The 21,464-nt window shown below is 45.1% G+C and overlaps 1 protein-coding gene across 3 annotated transcripts in view; it reads left to right on the top strand.

The window, feature by feature from the left end:
* The window catches only part of STK36 (serine/threonine kinase 36), a 254,800-nt gene that overhangs the window by 168,405 nt on the left and 64,931 nt on the right, over window positions 1–21,464 (top strand). The gene's annotated exons all lie outside the window — the stretch shown is intronic.

Here is a 21,464-nt window from a genome sequence, read left to right as displayed (position 1 = left end):
GAGGCGGAACCCTGATTATTATCAAAATATGCTGTCATTACATCCCTCAGCCAAGCCCTAAAGTTTGGCATCAGTTAGGGAGCTAGGCTGGAGTTTCTAATTTGGCACATCCTACATGGATATTTGCATAGTTGCTAAGAGGTAGTTGTGGTCTGACCCCCAAAATAATGGATCCCCCAGACAGTTGCCATAATTGACTGAAAATGTGTTATGTGATCCTGGTTAGGTACATGTATACAACCCAGCAACACTGCTCGCCCATCCAATTTTACAGAGACCAGTACCTTCCCTGATGTAGTTCCTGATCCATATCCCCTTACGTACCACGTAAGTAACAAGAACTTGTATTTCAGAGATGCTGTATTAGTTGTATTATGGCTTGTGTCCTGTTCTCTTTGAGGAACCCATGGCCCTCTGTTAGCATTACTTTCCATAGGTGGGCCTCTGGATCATTGCAGTTCCCTCCGGCTGCTCCTGGAAGCAAACTCCCATCTGGGTGCTCAAAATTAAACATGAAATTAAACAACACATCACAACTCTCTCTCCTCAGAGCACAGCAGCAACAACGCTCCATCCAAATTGAAATGCTCTCATTGGCATAGCTTATTGCCTATGACACGTGATCAAGGCAATCTGAGGGGATGTGTCTAGTAACCAACTAAAAGTGCAGTTCCTGAGCACTCTGGGTCTGCGTTCTCCCTACACCTGAAGGGTCAATTTAAGGGCCTTTTGACCCCTATTTCTGGAGTATTCTGCTATCTGCAACTCAGAAGTATATGCAGTAAATTAATACATTTTCTGTCCCTTATTGGCATTAGCCTCCCATGCTGCTGTCCCCTTCCCTGACATCTTCTCTGAGACTCATAAATCATTAGCAGTTCGAGGTAAATGCGAAAACTGGTCTGTTCTCATCAGCAGTGTCCTCTTCAGATTCCAACTCAGAGGCACAGTAGTCCGATGTTCTGCTGCTTTTCACTTTTGAAGTTCCAAATTGGCCAATTATGGACTCCGCCAATACTGCAGCAACCTTGCCTTTCTCTGTTTGTGATCTGGTTGGCCCTTTCACATCCCTGGGATTTTCTAACCTTTTCCTGTGTTCCTTCTTCTTTATCTTTGGGAGATGCATGGGTAGTGAAGTCCGATCTGATCTATTTTTATATATTTTCCAGCCAATCCTGTGTTTCTGAAAGTTCAGTAAAGGGAGGTTTTTATGCTCAATCATTACTTTTAATTTGGCTAGGAATATTGACGAGTACAGCAGTTCTGCTTCTCACAGTGCTCTCTTAACCTCTAGAAAATAGTCCAATTTATATTGTACTGCTGCTGTATAGTCTAGCAACATTGACACAGACCAGTTTGCAACGTTAATGGAGCCATCTGAACTTCAAGAGACACATCTCCTAGCACCAGACATCAGGAGGCTCCATTCCTACTGGTAACCACTACAGTTCTGCTCATCTGGACTTACCAAAACTAAAGAGGTGGCCCTCTTACTTAAGCAATGTTTGCTAATAACTGTAGATTCCTTTCATGGTGACAGGGAGGGCAGAGTGGTAGGAGTGAGGGCTCAAATAGGCACAAAGCTGTCATTGTTCTACATCTAAGACCCCAGTGATAACAAATAAGACTTCTATGGCTCCCTACTTCAATGTATTGCCATCTACTCTAAGGGTAGGCTAATCATTTGGGGGGGGGGGGGGGGTTCAATGCAGGTTTAGACTCCACACTAAACCACTCTATGGCCTGCTACAACACATACCCGATCTCCTTAACTCTGACCCAAGGCATTCATCATCTCAACTTGCTAGGTATCTGTAGGAAACTCACACTGAATCAAATTGAATTAAATTAAGCAATTGTAAAACTCCCTGAGGAGTATCCTGAAGTTAGAGCGGAAAACTGCCGGAGCTTGAACAATGTGTATCTGATATTTCACAGTATCAAAGAATGGCAGAGAGTTTCAGAAATTCCAAAAACCCATGTCTTGAGGTGCTTCCTGAAACTGGTTTCTGAGTCAATAAGCCTCAGTTGCCTTGGTAGGTTGTTCAAGGACTTGGTCCCTAAAACCGTAAAGGATGTACCCCCTCTGGTTCGTTGTTTAAAGACTACTGGTTTGATCCAATGAGCTGAAGACGACCTTAGAGTTCTGCTGGTGGTATAATAGGTGAATCTGGATGCTAGAAATTTAGGACCAACATGGGGGAAAGGGATTACACATATTACTCCAATGTTCATAAAACACATACGCTGATCGACTTCTTCCTAGTTGCCACTTTGCTCCAACCAAGAGTGATATCGGCCACTGTGGCAACCCAGAACCTTTCCGACCACTGCCTGTTATATTTGGTCTTAAATGCAAAAACACCTTCTCAGTGCGTTACCTTGCCTTGGTATGTTAATGCTCTTGTATTGATCCAGCACTGTGGTACTGTATGGAACGCAGCCAATGTGGTGCTAAGAGGCAAACTCATAAATCATATATCAACCTTTGTCAAACTAGCCAAAGCTCAGAAAGAAGACCTTACGTCTTGTCTTTCTCAGCTGGAGACCAAGGCCACAGCATCAATTAGGGTATATAGAGAACTGAGACAAATTTGTGGTGCACTGGAACACCTCTTTATGACCGATGGAGCGTGAAAACTCCTCTAAATCAACCAGAAATATAACAAGAATAAGTACAAGGCCCACAGGTTGTTGGTGTACAAATTGAGGCAAAAGCAGAAACTATTTCTGCCATTAGGTATAAGGTGGGGTGCCCCATACAGATAAGCCAGACTTTCTTGACCTTTTCAAGACATATTATTCATTGCTTCACCAGGCTCTCCCTCCACTGGCGGCCACCCAGGGCCGCTATTTGCAAGAGTTTGCCTTTCCACATGTTGACCCCGCACTCATCCAGGAACTGAAGGAGCCCATCACTCCAGAAGAGGTGAGGTTGGCCATACATCAATTGAAAGCCAACATGACACACGGGCCAGATGGGTTTTCAGTATTATTTTATAAAACTTATTGTGAGCTGTTGACAGAACCCCTAGCTAAGGTCTTTAACTCCTTCATACTCACCAAATCAGTAACGCCAGCCATGATGGAATCTACAGTAACTCTGTTATTGAAACCAAGCAAGGACTCTATGGCCCATTCTCTGTTAAACTTTGATGGTAAAATATTTACCTCCATCTTGGTCTCCCACCTACACTCCATCTGGCCAGTGTTGGTATCTAGCTGCCAATCGGGATTTATTAGGAATAGACATGATCGAGATAATGTGCGGCTGGGAGTGAATGTGGCTGATGTGGCAAAACAACAAACCTCCTTATACCACTAGACAAGGAGAAGGCTTTTGACTGTATGGATTGGCAGTTCCTCCTCCCAGTCGTTTCAAAGACTGGGCTGGGTTCCCATATGATGACATATCTGCTGGCCAATTATGTAACCCTGAGATTTCACATCTGAGTTAATGGCACGTTCGATGGCATCTGTCGCTGTAGATACACATGGTCTGCATAGCTCGCCATCTGGTGTTGGGTCGGAGTGTTACAAGTTGTTTTTCTTCGAAGAAGTGTTTTCGAGTCACTGGACCGAGTGACTCCTCCTTCTGTGCTCATTGCGCATGGGCGTCGACTCCATCTTCGATTGTTTTCTTTCCGCCATCGGGTTCGGACGTGTTCCTGTCGCTCCGAGTTTCGGAACGGAAAGATAGCTGAAAACGTAAGATTTTCGACGGTATCGTTGCGATCCGGTTCGAGATAAACACATACGACGACGCATTGAACATCGAAGCGCTTCGGTGCCCTTCGGGGTAGATTTCGGCACACCATCGGGGCCTAGTCGGCCCGACCGCGTGGAGAACAACGCCGATGGAACGGACCCCGTTTCGATTCTGCCCTGAATGCCACAACAAATATCCCTATACGGACCAACACTCGGTCTGTAACCTGTGCCTGTCACCCGAGCACAGCGAAGAATCCTGTGAGGCCTGTCGGGCGTTCCGGTCCCGAAAAACTCTGCGCGACCGTCGAGCGAGAAGACTGCAGATGGCGTCCACGCCAAAGGAGCATCGGCAGTTCGAGACAGAAGAGGAACAGGAGGAATCCTTTTCCATCCAGGATTCAGACTCCGACGAACTCGACAATACAAAAACTGTGAGTAAGACGTCGAGATCCGAAATTAAAAAAGGCAAAAAGGCCCAGGGGACGCCACTGCCAACCGGCCATGGCTCAACCCAAATTCACGGTGACCAACAATCGGCACTGAAAAAGGCCCATTCAGTGTCGAGATCGTCCGACTCCGGTCGAGACACCGGCACGCAGCCTCCTCGGGACCGAGAGAGTGCTAAAGAGAAGCATCGACACCGAGAGTTCGGTGTCGACACGGATCGACGCCGAGACAGTGGCGCCGAAGACCATAGAGGCCAAGATTTTTCGGCACAGAAGAAGAGGAAGGTTACCTCGGAGCCGAAAAAACAAACAACAGGGTTTTCGGAGCCGAAAAAAGCACCAACAGACCCAATTTCAGGCTCCTATACTGAAGAACATTCTATGTCTTCACAAATGAAAAGACACAGATTCGAACAAGAACTGCAATCCACTGAAGTGGATCACACGCAAAAGCGTATCTTTATTCAGCAGGGGACAGGGAAGATCAGTACCCTTCCACCTGTCAAAAGAAAGAGAACACTTCAGTTTGGAGCACGAGAGGCTCCTCAGCAACAAACAGCAAAGACGGTAACACCTCCTCCCTCGCCTCCACCTGTAACTCCGGCTTCGCCAACTTACACCCCGTCACATTCGCCAGCTCACACCGCCATGAGCCACGACGACCAAGATCAAGACGCGTGGGACTTGTACGATGCACCAGTGTCTGATAACAGCCCAGACACATACCCAACTAGGCCATCACCACCTGAGGACAGCACAGCCTATTCACAAGTGGTGGCTAGAGCAGCTCAGTTCCATAATGTGGAACTACACTCTGAACAAGTAGAGGATGACTTTTTATTTAACACCCTCTCCTCCACCCACAGCTCCTACCAAAGCCTGCCTATGCTCCCAGGCATGCTACGCCATGCAAAGGAGATCTTCAAGGAGCCAGTTAAAAGTAGGGCAGTAACGCCTAGAGTGGACAAAAAGTATAAGGCGCCTCCTACGGACCCTGTATTCATCACCTCTCAGCTGCCACCAGATTCTGTGGTGGTAGGGGCTGCCAGAAAACGGGCAAATTCACACACTTCTGGGGATGCACCTCCCCCAGATAAAGAAAGCAGAAAGTTCGATGCAGCCGGGAAGAGGGTCGCTGTCCAGGCAGCAAACCAGTGGCGCATCGCAAACTCACAAGCGCTGCTAGCGCGATATGACAGAGCCCACTGGGATGAGATGCAGCATCTCATTGAACATCTCCCAAAAGATCTACAAAAAAGAGCAAAACAGGTTGTTGAGGAGGGTCAAAACATCTCCAACAATCAAATACGCTCCTCTATGGATGCAGCAGACACAGCCGCAAGGACCATTAATACGTCGGTTACCATCCGTAGGCACGCATGGCTCAGAACGTCTGGATTCAAGCCAGAAATTCAGCAGGCAGTACTTAACATGCCAGTAAACGAAAAACTTCTGTTCGGTCCGGAGGTCGACACAGCCATAGAAAAGCTCAAAAAGGACACTGACACTGCCAAGGCCATGGGCGCACTCTACTCCCCGCAGAGCAGAGGATCTTATACCACCTTCCGCAAAACACCTTTTAGAGGAGGGTTTCGGGGTCAGGCCACACAAGCCAGTACCTCACAGTCCGCACCGTCCACCTACCAGGGACAGTACAGGGGAGGCTTTCGGGGCCAGTATAGAGGAGGGCAATTCCCTAGGAATAGAGGAAGATTTCAAAGCCCCAAAACCACTACCAACAAGCAGTGACTCACACGTCACTCACCCCCCCCACACAACACCAGTGGGGGGAAGGATAGGTCAATATTACGAAGCATGGGAGGAAATAACTACAGACACATGGGTCCTAGCAATTATCCAACATGGTTATTGCATAGAATTCCTGCAATTCCCTCCAGACATACCACCAAAATCACAAAATTTATCAAAACACCATTCACAGCTTCTAGAGATAGAAGTTCAAGCACTACTGCAAAAAGATGCAATAGAATTAGTACCAAGCACACAAATAAACACAGGAGTTTATTCACTGTACTTCTTGATACCAAAAAAGGACAAAACACTGAGACCAATTCTAGACCTCAGAGTAGTAAACACATTCATCAAATCAGACCACTTTCACATGGTCACACTACAAGAAGTGTTACCATTGCTCAAAAAACACAACTACATGACAACCCTAGACCTCAAAGACGCATATTTCCATATACCAATACATCAATCACACAGAAAATATCTAAGGTTTGTATTCAAAGGAATACATTACCAATTCAAAGTATTGCCTTTCGGTTTAACAACCGCTCCAAGGGTATTCACAAAATGCCTAGCAGTAGTCGCTGCACACATCAGAAGGCAGCAAATACATGTATTCCCGTATCTAGACGACTGGCTAATCAAAACCAGTTCGCTCATACAATGCTCAAACCACACAAATCAAGTCATACAAACCCTCTACAAACTAGGGTTCACCGTCAACTTTGCAAAATCCAACATTCAGCCAAGCAAAGTACAGCAATATCTAGGAGCCATAATAGACACGACAAAAGGAGTAGCAACGCCAACTCCACAAAGAATTCACAATTTCAACAGAGTCATTCAACACATGTCTCCAAATCAAACAATACAAGCAAGAACAATACTACAGCTCCTAGGCATGATGTCCTCATGCATAGCCATTGTCCCAAACGCAAGACTGCACATGAGGCCCTTACAACAGTGCCTAGCCTCACAGTGGTCTCAAGCACAGGGTCACCTTCTAGATCTGGTGTTAATAGACCGCCAAACTTACCTCTCGCTTCTATGGTGGAACAGTATAAATTTAAACAAAGGGCGGCCTTTCCAAGACCCAGTGCCACAGTACATAATAACAACAGATGCTTCCATGACAGGGTGGGGAGCACATCTCAATCAACACAACATAAGAGGACAATGGAACATACATCAAACAAAACTGCATATAAATCATCTAGAATTATTAGCAGTTTTTCAAGTACTAAAAGCTTTCCAACCAATCATAACCCACAAATACATCCTTGTCAAAACAGACAACATGACAACGATGTATTATCTAAACAAACAAGGAGGAACACATTCAACGCAGTTAAGCTTATTAGCTCAAAACATATGGAAGTGGGCAATCCACCATCAAATTCGCCTAATAGCACAGTTTATTCCAGGGATCCAGAATCAACTGGCAGACAATCTCTCTCGAGATCACCAGCAAGTCCACGAAGGGGAAATCCACCCACAAATTCTGAACACCTACTTCACACTCTGGGGAACACCTCAAATAGACTTATTTGCAACAAAAGAGAACGCAAAATGCCAAAACTTCGCGTCCAGATACCCACACAAGCAATCCCAAGGCAATGCCCTATGGATGAACTGGTCAGGAATATTTGCTTACGCTTTTCCTCCTCTCCCTCTCCTCCCTTATCTAGTAAACAAATTGAGTCAAAACAAACTCAAACTCATTTTAATAGCACCAACGTGGGCAAGACAACCCTGGTACACAACACTGCTAGATCTATCTGTAGTACCCCACATCAAACTGCCCAACAAACCAGATCTGTTAACGCAACACAACCAACAGATCAGACACCCAGATCCAGCATCGCTGAATCTAGCAATCTGGCTCCTGAAATCATAGAATTCGGACACTTACAACTTAACCAAGAGTGTATGGAAGTCTTAAAGCAGGCCAGAAGGCCATCCACTAGACACTGCTACGCAAGTAAGTGGAAAAGATTTGTTTGTTACTGCCATCATAATCAGATACAACCACTAGACGCAACTCCAAAACATATAGTAAATTACTTGCTCCATTTACAAAAAGCAAAGCTAGCCTTCTCTTCTATTAAAATACACCTTGCAGCAATATCTGCATACCTGCAGACTACCTATTCAACTTCCTTGTATAGGATACCAGTCATCAAAGCATTCATAGAAGGTCTTAAAAGAATTATACCACCAAGAACACCACCTGTTCCTTCATGGAACCTAAACGTGGTCCTAACAAGACTCATGGGCCCACCTTTCGAACCTATGCACTCTTGCGGAATACAATTCCTAACCTGGAAAGTTGCCTTTCTCATCGCCATTACATCTCTGAGAAGAGTAAGTGAAATTCAAGCGTTCACAACACAGGAACCTTTTATACAAATACATAAAAATAAGGTCGTCCTACGACCTAATCCAAAATTTTTACCAAAAGTTATTTCACCGTTCCATCTAAATCAAACGGTAGAACTACCAGTTTTTTTCCCACAGCCAGATTCTGTGGCTGAAAGAGCACTACATACATTAGATGTCAAAAGAGCATTAATGTACTACATTGACAGAACGAAGAACATCAGAAAGACTAAACAGCTATTTATTGCATTCCAAAAACCTCATGCAGGTAACCCAATATCAAAACAAGGTATAGCCAGATGGATTGTTAAATGCATCCAAATCTGCTACCTTAAAGCAAAAAGACAACTGCCCATTACTCCCAGGGCACATTCAACAAGGAAAAAAGGTGCTTCAATGGCCTTTTTAGGAAACATCCCAATGCATGAAATATGTAAGGCAGCCACATGGTCTACGCCTCACACATTCACCAAACACTACTGTATAGATGTGCTATCCGCACAACAAGCTGCAGTAGGTCAAGCTGTATTAAGAACTCTATTTCAGACAACTTCTACTCCTACAGGCTAAACCACCGCTTATGGGGAAATAACTGCTTACTAGTCTATGCAGACCATGTGTATCTACAGCGACAGATGCCATCGAACTGAAAATGTCACTTACCCAGTGTACATCTGTTCGTGGCATCAGTCGCTGAGATTCACATGGGCCCACCCACCTCCCCGGAAGCCTGTAGCAGTTCAGAAGTTACCTTCAATTTTGTACATTTGTATATATATTATTTAAACCTTTAATAGGTACATACTTACACATTTCATTGCGCGGGCACTATTACTATAGTACAACTCCTACCTCACCCTCTGCGGGGAAAACAATCGAAGATGGAGTCGACGCCCATGCGCAATGAGCACAGAAGGAGGAGTCACTCGGTCCAGTGACTCGAAAACACTTCTTCGAAGAAAAACAACTTGTAACACTCCGACCCAACACCAGATGGCGAACTATGCAGACCATGTGAATCTCAGCGACTGATGCCACGAACAGATGTACACTGGGTAAGTGACATTTTCATTTCTCCTCTCCAATACCCCTTTGCAGGGGTACCAGACAGGGGTGCCCCCTGTCACCACTGATTTTTGCACTCTGAGCTAGCCATCGGTTCACTACAGCTAAACAAATCCTGGGATTTGGGGGCTCGATGTAGATAGGGAACACTACAAGTTGGCACTTTTGCTGATGATGAATTGTACTGTCTCGCGTGCCCTGTGATGTCTCTTCCTCTGCTTATGGAGGAACTTAAACAATTAGAAGAATCTTCGGGATTTTGCATTAATTATACAAATTCTACAAGCATAGGGGTAGTGGATCCTACTCACAGGACTCAGTCTTTACTTTCCACCTTTGGCCTAACATGGGGGGCTACCTCCCTGCACTTCCTAGGGATCTCTGTCTAGCTCCATACATACACTTTGAATATAACATACCACCTTCACTGGAGTCCCTACTTAAAGATCTCTATTGCTGTGACAAAATGGAGATTAGTGTGGTCAAGCTGAACTATTTACCCCACTTGTTCTTTGTAACACACTTCCCCTCTGGAACCCTCATAAAACTATCCAGCGTGCCCAAAAGCTACTACTACAGTTTGTGTATCGTTCCTCCACGCCCGAATAACAAAAGTAATGTTTTATAAGAGAACGTTAAACGGATGGCTGGAGTTTCCCAATATAGAATACTACATCCACACTTCCCAATTGCAATCCGCTCTGGACTGGCATAACTTCCCTTATTTTAAGGCTTGGGTTCTCTTGGAACAGGGTTGCTCCACCATCCCCCTTGAACACAGTATGTTGATGAGGCTCCAAGACTGCTTTCCTCCCTCACAGGTCCCACTGTACGCTACAGTGACCCTCTAGAGACATTGGGCCAGAAATAACAGAAGCCAGGCAGCCACTAACAACTCTTTTGTACCGGACACTCTGGTCACTCTGTTTGCGGATTGGGGAGGGGGAATGCCCCCATTATTGGGGGATCGTCTACCAAGATGGGTCCACCTCGAACCAGCAGTCTTGCAGGCAAAATGTCCACCTGACCACCACAGATGGGTTTCACCTTAACCAACTACTGCACTGGGCAAAAGCACGAACCGTGAAAGATAAAGGTAGTAGAGACAAAACATCTTTGGAACAACTCTTTGCACAGGGGTCTACTAGGAAAGGCTGTGGCACCATCTTTACCAGTCACGGTGGGTACAAGATTTAGGCATCACTATTGCTAATGACACTTGGCAGTGGCTTTGGCGCATGCAGCCAAGACCTCCATATGTTTACAACAGAAGGCTAGTTCTTATAAACTCCTCACAAGATGGTATTTTACACTGGTCCAATTGCATGTGATGGTAGGAACTCCCGATTTCTGCTGGCGAGGTTGTGAATCTAGGGGCACCTATTTACATATGTGGTGGCAATGCACATATGTCAAGTGCTCTTGGGTAGAGGTGCTTCTTTTGATCTTCCAGTTTTGCTCAGTGACCCTGCCAATGGAATCCCAAGTGCTTTTATTGGGAGAGGTGGGTGTAGGAAGCTGTCTCTATATGTAGTGGACCAAAAAGAGGAACACTGTACAAAGAGTCCTGGCAAACCCCAAAGGTGTCACAGAAGCACAAATTACATCCCAAATGCTCTCTTTTATGGTAGTGTGAGTGAGCAATTAGGCATATCAGAGGGCAGTGCTAAGCTTGTAAGGCACACACAGAGTGAGACACACATTCAATAAAGAAATCGGACACCAATTTATAAAAATAACACGTACCTTTTTACAAATTTAGATACCAAGAACACTGGAATTAGGCAAGTACTTTTTGAGTTACAAATTTTTAGAGTTTGCAAAAATTGACAGTGCATTTTTCAGATGTGGCAATGTTATCATATGGAGGAAAAACAAGCATTGCAAACAGGTATAGTACAGCGACTTTCAGGACCAGTCTCCTGCACTTAAGGTAAGTATATGGCAAAGTCCAAGGTCACCCAACGGCACTATGGCGGCTGGGTGCAGTGGTGCAGTGGTGCAGTTTAGCGTCCGGTGCCCCATGGGGGTCCAGTCCAGCTGAACCAACAAGTGGTCTTGGTCTCACAAGCGTTGGGGACTTAATGACACCAGAGGGCCTTATCGCCTCGGTCCAGAGTGTCCGCGTGCAGAGGTGCAGTGGACCAATGGGTCTCTGTCACTGGAGGCAGTCGCAGTGAATGAGGGTCTGCAGAAACTGGCCGCAGACACCGCTTGAAAGTTCACAGTGGGAGAACTCAAGGTGGGCTTTGTCTCTGGAGGGCCTGGGAACCACATCAATACAGTTAGCCCACTTCAGCTCGGGTGCAGTGGTTATGTCTGGCATCGGGTTTTTGGCAGTCCCGGGCCTCCTCAGTTTTTGGAATCGGAAGGCTTCTTCTCCATTCCTTTTGTGCCAAGCGAAGATCTGTTTCCCTGGTATCAGGGGGTCCCTTAAATACTCAATTTAGGGGGCGTTAAGGGGAGTAAAGGGCTTGAGCCAATGGGTTCTCTAGTACTGGATCTTTCATAGATTCACATGCTTGAATCATCCCCATCGTCTAGGTGGGACTCCCACAGTGACCTTAAATATACATAGCAGTAAGTGTACTACTCTAGGCCTCAATGGTATAGACAAGCACTGTTATAGCCTATCCATGTTCGTTTAAAAAAAGAACCAAATCTGAACTACAACCAGTCAGCCGACAGCACCTTCTAGAACACTTTCATCAGAGGCTGTTTCCTTCAGATTTTCTGCCACACATCGTGTGAAGGGAGTCCCCCTGAGCTCTGCTCAGCTCTGTTCTCTACAGCTACACTGACAGGAAAATTTCACTCAGATATATCGATTTATTTCATTGGACAAGATGTCCCAACATACTAAAAAAGGACATTTCAGGATTTGTGACATTTGTGGGAAGAAAAGGCTTCATATTGATGACCCACAAAAGAAGTGTACATCCGGACCATAAGATGAGCGATTGCAAAATTTGTCGCTCCTTTACTCATAAGACTCTTAAAGGCAGAGAAGGGAGACTTTTATTATGGCTACAGAGGCAAAAAGCAATGGAATGCCTGTCTTCTGATGAGTGAGGCCTCTTCACAGGTATCTCAATCTCTTAAAAAACCTAAAAGTAAAGAGAAACCTTCTTCAGAACCACCTAAGAAAGTACTTAAAAATCTAAACACCTTTCATTGGAACAACAGAAAGGTCAGGAAAGCATTGCCTCATCAACAGAAACTCATTCAAAGGCCTTAAAAAAAGGTTCCCTCAGACCCTAAAGCTCCATCAGTGATAAAAGCACCCCCAAAAAGTGCTTCTTTGTCTTTACCATCGACAACAAAACAAAAGAAATTACCTCTAGAGTCCTACAAGAAAGGTTCGTCCATGAATAATTTGTTGATGACCGCATCTACCATAACAACGACGACAATCACATTGACGTTTACCACAGCGGTGTTTCCTATGATTGTCACACTGTCGCCACTGTCATTGACAATGATTTTAACTGCTACAGTATATAAAGACACCACTGACGACCACTCTGCCAATGACGACACATGCATCGACAAGGGACATGCCGACGAAGAGTCCGTCGACGACAGACCCGTCGACTATAGAGACAGTGACGAAAAACACTGTGAGATCAAAATTCTTGCCACTATCGATGATAACTGTAAGGAAAAAATCCTCTACAATTTTACCAACGCATACTTCCCCAAGTAAGGTGTTACCGTACCCTCCTCAACATCTCTTAGATAACGATGATGATGTATATTCTCAGGACGAAGGAATGTCTAGGGTAGCCAACAGTCCATCACAGTTCACCGTCAAATGTCAAGATCTAGATGATTATGATCATCACTACCAAGACAACTATTACTTAGCAAGAGACCAAGTGGATCCCTCGCATTCTGAATTTGGTGATGGAGACACCTCCATACTTTTTCCAAGGTCATTGGTAACAAGTCTTCAAAACATGTTGGACGACTACTGTAAAATGTTTCCGCCCTCAGTACCAGCAACACTGGTCCCCCACCCGTATGAACCTGAAACCGGACCGCAGACTACTTTCCCTACCCATCCGGGAACACCGCTCAGAACAGATGTAGACAAGTCTTTCTGGCAACTACCTCTGGATGACCATCAGACCACAGATGAGGTAAGGGAAGAAGGAGAAATACCAGATGCCACGCCTAGTGAGTGGGACAAATACCTAATACCTACTCCGTCACCACCTTTCGCAGGACCCGTAGGCTCTCCTCTCGAGGATATAGGTGGGCTCCATAACCTAATGGAGAGTGCAGCTAAACGCTTCGAGTTGCCTATCCTTTCTAGGGAGACAGACTATTTCCTGTACAACTATAAAGAGCCAACAAAGAAGTCTGTGAGAGCCCTACCTATCGTAGATTTTATATGGCAAGAAGGTCAGAAGGCGATGAAAAATCCCGCTACAATACCTTCTCAAATCCCACTCTTGAAGAAGAAATATAGAGCCCTGGAAGACTCTCCAGCTTGCTTAATAGAACAACCTAAGCTGGATTACGTGGTCTCTCAGATGGCACAACGCTGCTCAAAGAATCCCTCTGCACCAATATCCTCCCCGCCAGATAGAGAAGAACGCCATCTAGATAACATTGGCAAAAAGTTCTCCTCTGTTGCAGCAATAACAGTCAAAGCTGCACATTCGCTATCCATTCGAAGCAGATAAGATAGACAAATGTGGTCAGATATATCCACATATATTGAGCACTTAGTTTAGGACGCTAAACTGGAGGCAAAGACGGTATCACAAGAAGGAGAACGGATCGCAGCCGAAATAATTGTGCGATTGACATCTCCCTGGCAGTATTCAGGCAGCTGGCGGGGCAGCAGTGCTGCGCAGGCAAATCTACCTCCTTTAGACCAGAGGTACAGAGCAAGATACTTGATATGGCATATGATGGGAAATGCCTCTTGGGCAAACATGTAGATGAGGCTTTGCAATCCTTCAAGGTGGACACGTACACAACCAGATCTCTGGGCACACTGGAGTACAAAAGACAGGGCTAGAGGCCGAGGAACTTATTCCTTTCGCGGTAGCAACAGTAATAAACTACCCAAACAGGCTTTTGACAGCAGTACAGACAACAACAACAGCAATACAGATTACCACCAACAGGTGCCTACAGGCACCCCAAAAGAGGAAATTCCATAACCCGTGGCAGAGACACAGGCAGAAACAATGACCGCACATTCATGCCAGCTACCAACCCCACTTGCGTATCAAAGATTGTAGGCCTTATAAGTTACCACATCCTTCAGTGGTCAATAACCTCAAACAAATGGGTACTAGATGTAGTATCCAAGGGGCATACTCTAGAATTCCTCCAGAAGCCTCCAAATACTCCCCCATCAGGACCACCACCTCCACGCTTAAGGCAACTCCTCGTAGAAATATCTTCCATGATACACAAGGGAGCACTAGAGATCATCCCAGCTCTTCAGAGGGACTGGGGTGGGTTTATTCCCGCTTTTTTCTAGTGCAAAAACCTTCGGGGATTGGCGGCCCATATTAGATCTTCGGGCCTTAAACAAATTCCTGAAAAAACAAGCTTTTTGTATGTTAACGCTACAGGGCATTCTATGCCTCTTAAATACAGGAGATCACATGACATCTCTAGACCTCTGGGATGCGTACTTCCATATCCCAATACATTGAAATCATCGAAAATGTCTCTGGTTCAAGGTAGCTGATATGCATCTACAGTTTCGGGTCCTACCATTCGGGCTAAAATCAGCCCCCAGAATTTTTACCAAAGTGCTGGCCCCGATAGCAGCTCATCTACTACAACTAGGAATACAGATTTTTCCATATTTGGATGACTGGCTCATAAAGGTATCCACAAGACATCAGGTGGTGCAACACACATCCACTTGCATACAGTTGTTCAAAAGTCTGGGCCTTCCCATCAATTATCAAAAATCACATTTCCATCCCACAAAGTGCCTGAATTTCCTAGGAGCTCTACTGGATACTACCGAACGCAAAGCATTTCCCTCCCAGGAGAGACGACGAAAAATTTGCTGAATGGCTCACAAACTATCAGAAAAAAAGTTTGTTTCAGTTTGAATCTACAAGTCATTCATGGGAATGATTTCTTCCTGTATTCCGCTGGTTCCAAATTGCCGACTGCATATGAGAGCTCTGCAGAAGCAGCTAGACAGTCAGTGGCTCCAGCTGAATGGCTCAGAGGATCAGGTTCAGATCACATCAGGAATAAAAACTGCCATGTCTTGGTGGAAAAAAACAGTCAAATCTGTCTAAGGGCCTCTCATTTCTGCAAGAAGTTCTGAACTTCATAAAAACAGATGCGTCGCTCGAAGTTGGGGTGCCCACCTTCAGGATTTGCAAGTAAGTGGCAACTGGACGCAAAAGGACAAAAAGCTTCCAACCAACTGGAGCTGAAAGCAATCGATCTGGCACCAAAGACTTCATTGCCAAAAATCCGGAACTCAACAGTCCTCATAAGAATGGACAAAACCTTAAGTATGTTCTGTCTGAACAAGCAGGGAGGCACGAAATCGTTAGGGCTCTCATATCAAACCCAGAGCATTTGGAAGTGGGCCATAGAGAATCAAATTTCTCTGAAAGCAGAACATGTGCCAGGACAGTCCAACCTCCTGGCAGACTCATTGAGCAGAACAATTATCCCGTATCACAAGTGGGAACTCGACCAACAGGTTCTCGACCAGCTTTTCTAGAAATGGGGCAAGCCTAATCTAGACCTTTTTGCCACAAGTGAGAACAAGAAATGCCCATATTACACAAGCTGGCATCCCCAAAAAGGGGCGTGGGGAAATGCTTTTTTGATGAGATGGTCAGGAATCTATGCCTACGCTTTCCCCCCGATTCCGCTGATTCCCAGGGTGATAAGCAAGATAAAAACAGAGGGATGCCGTCTCCTCCTTGTGGCACCCAAATGGCCCAGACAGTTCTGGTTCACAGAACTCCTTCTATAATCGGAACAACCACATGTTCAACTCAGACATCAGCCCTGCTGACCATGAACCAGGACCAAGTCAGGCATCTGGATCCTTTGTCTTCACACTTTACGGCCTGGCTCCTGAATTCAATGAGTTTTCCACCTTAAACATTTCACCAGAATGCAGGGAAGTATTAGCAAAAGCCAGGGCCAAAACTACCAATAAGACCTATAAGCTTAAATGGAAGCGCTTCTGCTTGTGGTGTGTTACTGCGGGGATCCATCCTTTGACATCACCACCAGAGCAAATACTTCCTTATTTATTATATTTGGCAAACTCCTGACTTTCTTATTCATCAATAAGACTACATGTGGCGACAATTTTTCAAGATTCCGTGCTCTCAGCAGGGCCTCCCGTTATACTCTTCCAGGATTGTAAAACAATTCCTCAAGGGTCTTTTTAGAGTGTTTCCTCCGGTGCGTAATCCTCCACCGTTATGGTTGTTAAACATAGTGTTAGGACAACTCATGAAGCTACCTTTCGAACACATTCACAGTTCAGAATTACAATTCCTCACTTGAAAGACATCACTTTTAGTAGCTTTCACATCAGCCTTCACCATCAAGGATCCTTTTCTTCAGTTCACTCCAAATGGTGTTATACTTCGAACAAACCCTAAGTATACACCAAAGGTACCATCAAATTTCCATATGAATGAGCCGGTAATTTGAAGAACATTTCTTTTCCAAATCCGCAAACAGCAGCTGAAAAAGCTTTACATTCGCTAGATGTCAAGAGATGTCTAAAGTTTTATCTTCAAATGCGAAATTCAGACCAACTATTTGTAGCATATGGAGATGCCAGGAAAGGCTCTGCTGTATCTAAGCAGACCATTGCCAGATGAACTGGACTGACTATACAATTTTGTCATTCTCAGGCAGGAAAGCCTTTATGCAGTAGGGTGAAAGCCCACTCTACCAGAGCGGTGGCCACATCTGCAGCTCTGCTTGCTTGAGTACCCCTACAGCATATTTTCTGGCCAGCAACATGGTCCAGTCAACATACATTTACGAAGCATTACTGCCTGGATGAGACGAACAAAACGGATACAGCCGTCGGACAAGCAGTGCTAAGAAATCTATTCAATTAAGGTGAGCCTCTCTGGTTATCCAACCTTCCACTTGATAGGTATGTTGTCAGTACTCGCCTACTGTTATTCTTGTTATTGTTATTATTATTATAATTCTCAATGCATATATTGCTTTCAAATATTAACTGAATGTAACATCATGACTATTATTATTGTTATGATCAGTGATGTTATTGTAAAAATAAGCAAAATTACTGCTCGCTACTTTAATTCAATCATGTAAATCTATGAAAGATCCAGTACTGGAGAAGAAAATTGGCTACTTACCTCTAACTATGGTTCTCCAGTATGGGATCTTTTGTAGATTCACATGCGATCCACCTTCCTCCCCTAGAGGCTCCCCTCAAATATGTAAGTATATACTTCACACTCGTACTAGAAAATCTGAGGGAAACAGCCTCTGTTGGGAGTGTTCTCGAGGGTGCCTGAATGGTTGTAGTCCTGATTTGTTTAAAAAAAAAAAAAAAAGAACATGGATAGGCTATAACAGTGCCTGTCCATACCATTGAGGCCTAGTATAGTACACTTATTGCTATGTATATTTAAGGTTACCGTGGGACTCCAAACTCGACGACGGGGATGATTCAAGCATGTGAATCTATGAAAGATACCAATACTGGAGAATCATAGTTACAGGTAAGTAACCAATTTTCTTACATACCGTTGGGGTCACTACGCCCCCTAGATAACCACTTCCTTTGGTGAGTGGGCTTCACCCTGTCTCAGAATTCCTAATACCACCACACACAAGATGGCTGAATTCCTAAGGCTGTGTTCATTTCAGACTGGCCACCCTAGGGGTGTGTCCAGCCTGAAAAGGCAACACGCCTCCTGCATAGCTAATTTTCCTGCCTGTCCAGGTGCCAGATGTGTCCTGGGGCAGGGCGGTTGACATCTTCCTCTGAGGATGGCCACAACTGCATACCAAAGGTGGTAGGCTTCTTTGAAGCTTACTGCCTTGGAATGCAGATTTGCAGGTTATCCTGTTCATAGGGGTGTGTAACACCCCTGCTGAGCAGGCTTTATTTTTGACCTCCAGGGAGCAAAGGCTCTCACCCTTGGGGGTCAGAATCTCCTGTGTTGTTGGCAGGCTGGCTAGAACTAGTCAGTAAGCCTGCCAGCAGTTGGTAGGTTTTCAGGGGGCACCTTTAAGGTGCCATTAAGGTGCATGTGTTGTTGAATGCATCACTGGAACCAGTGAGGGTTTATTAAGACAAGATTTTTGATACATAACATCCCTATTTTCAGTGAAGCCATCATGTAGCTGGGAACATGTATTGACCAGTGTCTAGCACATGTATTTAGTATGGCTTCCCTGTTCACTTACTATGTCTAAGAATCGACACAGACATATCAGGCGCATATCTGTTCTTGCACATATGTCCATACATGTAATATAATGCACCCTGCATTAGGGCTGTAAGGTCTGCTGTAGGGGTGACCTACAAATATTACATACATTGTTTAGGGACATGGCACACAGGCTGTGTCATGTCGTGTTTTCACTTTTTGTCACACAGCCTTAAATGGCAGTCTGCAGGAGGCTGGTGCTGCGGCTCTTACGGGCCCTCTTCAGTACCCATGACCTAGGTACCAGGGGTACCATTTACTAAGCACTTAGAGAGGTGCTAAAGAGCCTGGCCACTTGGGAATCAAGTGACTAGGTGTCTTGTTTTTAGGAAGGAACACTGGCACTGGGTATCTGGTTAGCAAGAACCCAGTGCACTTCAGTCAGAGTTGCATCAAAAACCAGCCAAAATGTTGGGGGGTGGGTACTGCAACCAGAACCAAGCTTCCTACACAGGGGAAGATTGTCTATTCATATACAACCTCTAGGGGAAAATTGCTCACCTTCTTCCTCCTGGCAGCAAAACTAACTATAGCCCACACCTGGAAGAACCCATCCCGCCGAGCGTGCCATGTATACAGCATGGATCGCTTAACTGCAATGGTTATGGACAGGATGTATAAGTTATAACGTCAAGAGGGATAGAACAAGCACAGACCCAACCGCCACTGTGCCTAATACCCTACACCCATCTTTTTGGGGGGGATTTTCATTATCAGATAGTGAATTGGAGGGGGAGGAAGATTAATCCGGTCCAGGTACCTTTGTATAGCATTGACCTACTCGCTTAATGTTTCTTCTTATGAGTGTAGCCTATGATGTAATGTCTTACCTCCATTGCTTTTGTTATGCTATTACGTCTCTGGCTGTTGTTCTCCCCTTTCTTTTCCCTGATACTGCGGTCACCCTGGACCCCCTTCCACTGCATCCCTTTTTTCACTTTTCTCTATACTTTCTAAAAGTTCTATAAATATAGGAGGGGGGAGTTCTACCGGAGCTGGCCTTTTTTCTGCAGAATGTCCCTAACCTGGTAATAGAGGAGCCTGTCCACCATTAATCCAGGGAGTTGGCAGGGTGTCTCAGAGTGAGAACCCTTTGTTCCTGGTGAAGAATGAAACATTTAGTAAGGCCTTGGGGCATCACTTCATCCCACATCCAGTTTTTGGATATAAGCACGCATGTTGGAACCCTCCATTTAACAACTAACTGCATATTATTACAGCAGTTTTGACCCTGTGCATCTTCTGCTCTGTATTCTAACGGACAAACTCTTTCCATGAAATCTGCGATCTGTTGTTTTGAAGAAATGTAAGTGGGGTGAATGTCCTTCAGTGGTTCCTCTGCAGCCTTAACTTTATCAGGTAGTTGGCGATGATCTGCATGAACCACCACATGACCAGGGCCAGTGTGTAAATTTTCAGTTTGAGGCCTTCTCTGAATTCCCAAATTTCCTATAGAATTATAACAAGTTTAATTTGTAATGAGTCATACTGTAAACTGTGCTCCGCTGGACAGCCTAATCCACCCTCTGTATCTGAGTCCTTTTCAACTTTAGTCATCTCCTATCTCGGCTTACCCTTTTCAATCACTGTCTGAGGCTATTCTGTAACTCAGCCTGTGGTTACAAGTTCCCCTCACAGTGCCAAGAATAAAGCAACAGTTTACTCCTTTGTTTAGCTGTCTCTCTGATTGTAAGATCATAATTATATTGTTATCCACTCTGTCAGATTCATCAGGCCCCGTAAATGGCCTAACTTCCTCTTGTCCATGCACCTCCTGCCTCTTCCAGTGGTTAATATATTCACCCTCTCTCATGAGGACCTGCAGGCAGCTTTAGATAACGTAATTCCTCCCTTCCCCCAGGTACAGCTCCTAGTGTCCTCTGTGTGAATCCGCCACCCAAGAGAGTTCAATCCACAAGGCAAAGGCCGCTTGTCCATGGGGATTTAAAAACTTGCTTCAACCCTAGGGGGCGCTTCACTAACCAATTACCTCCTCCAGAGAGCAACATTCTTTCTGCTTTGTGAGTTGCTTTAAAAGCACGACTGTTGCCCTGGTTTAGCACTCAGAGGTCACCATTACAATTGCTCTACCTTAGGGCACATCATCTGGTCTTCATGTACAGGAGTTTGAATAAATTAAGGGCTCATTTCAACTGTAGAGAGTAGCTGTACACCTAGACTGCATTCCGCATGTAAGCCCTCTGCGTCTTTGAGACTGACAAAGCCCACTCCCCTCTGCTTTGCGGATATTAGGTGAGTTCAGGCTCCTCAGACTTCATAGGCATTACACCACGGCAAAACCGCATCACTGAAATTTCAAAGAATCATTCATTTACATTTATATTTAGGGCAGCCATGTAGGAACTTGCCGGGTGTGGTTGGTGATATACAAACTCACCTTTGTGGAGCGACACTTCCTCAATGAGGGCTCCACTAACAGTTTAGGAAGTTCTCATTTGTTTGAGAAGCTGCCAGTGCTGCTTGCCAGTGTTTGGTATTGACACCTACCTGGGAATGAGGTGTAATAGGGACAAAAAGTACCTGACTCTCCATGAAAGCATTTTGTTGCAAGCTAGATGCACCTTGGAAAGTCCTGCCAATGGAAGCTAACACAGTCACAAAGTACCTCCTCACATACAGTTCCAGCCATGATAACTCCATGATA

This window comes from Pleurodeles waltl, chromosome 7 (genome assembly GCF_031143425.1).
Source record: "Pleurodeles waltl isolate 20211129_DDA chromosome 7, aPleWal1.hap1.20221129, whole genome shotgun sequence".
NCBI classification, from domain to species: domain Eukaryota; kingdom Metazoa; phylum Chordata; class Amphibia; order Caudata; family Salamandridae; genus Pleurodeles; species Pleurodeles waltl.
Note: the sequence above shows the minus strand (reverse complement) of the source record. Positions and strands in the feature narration are given on the sequence as shown.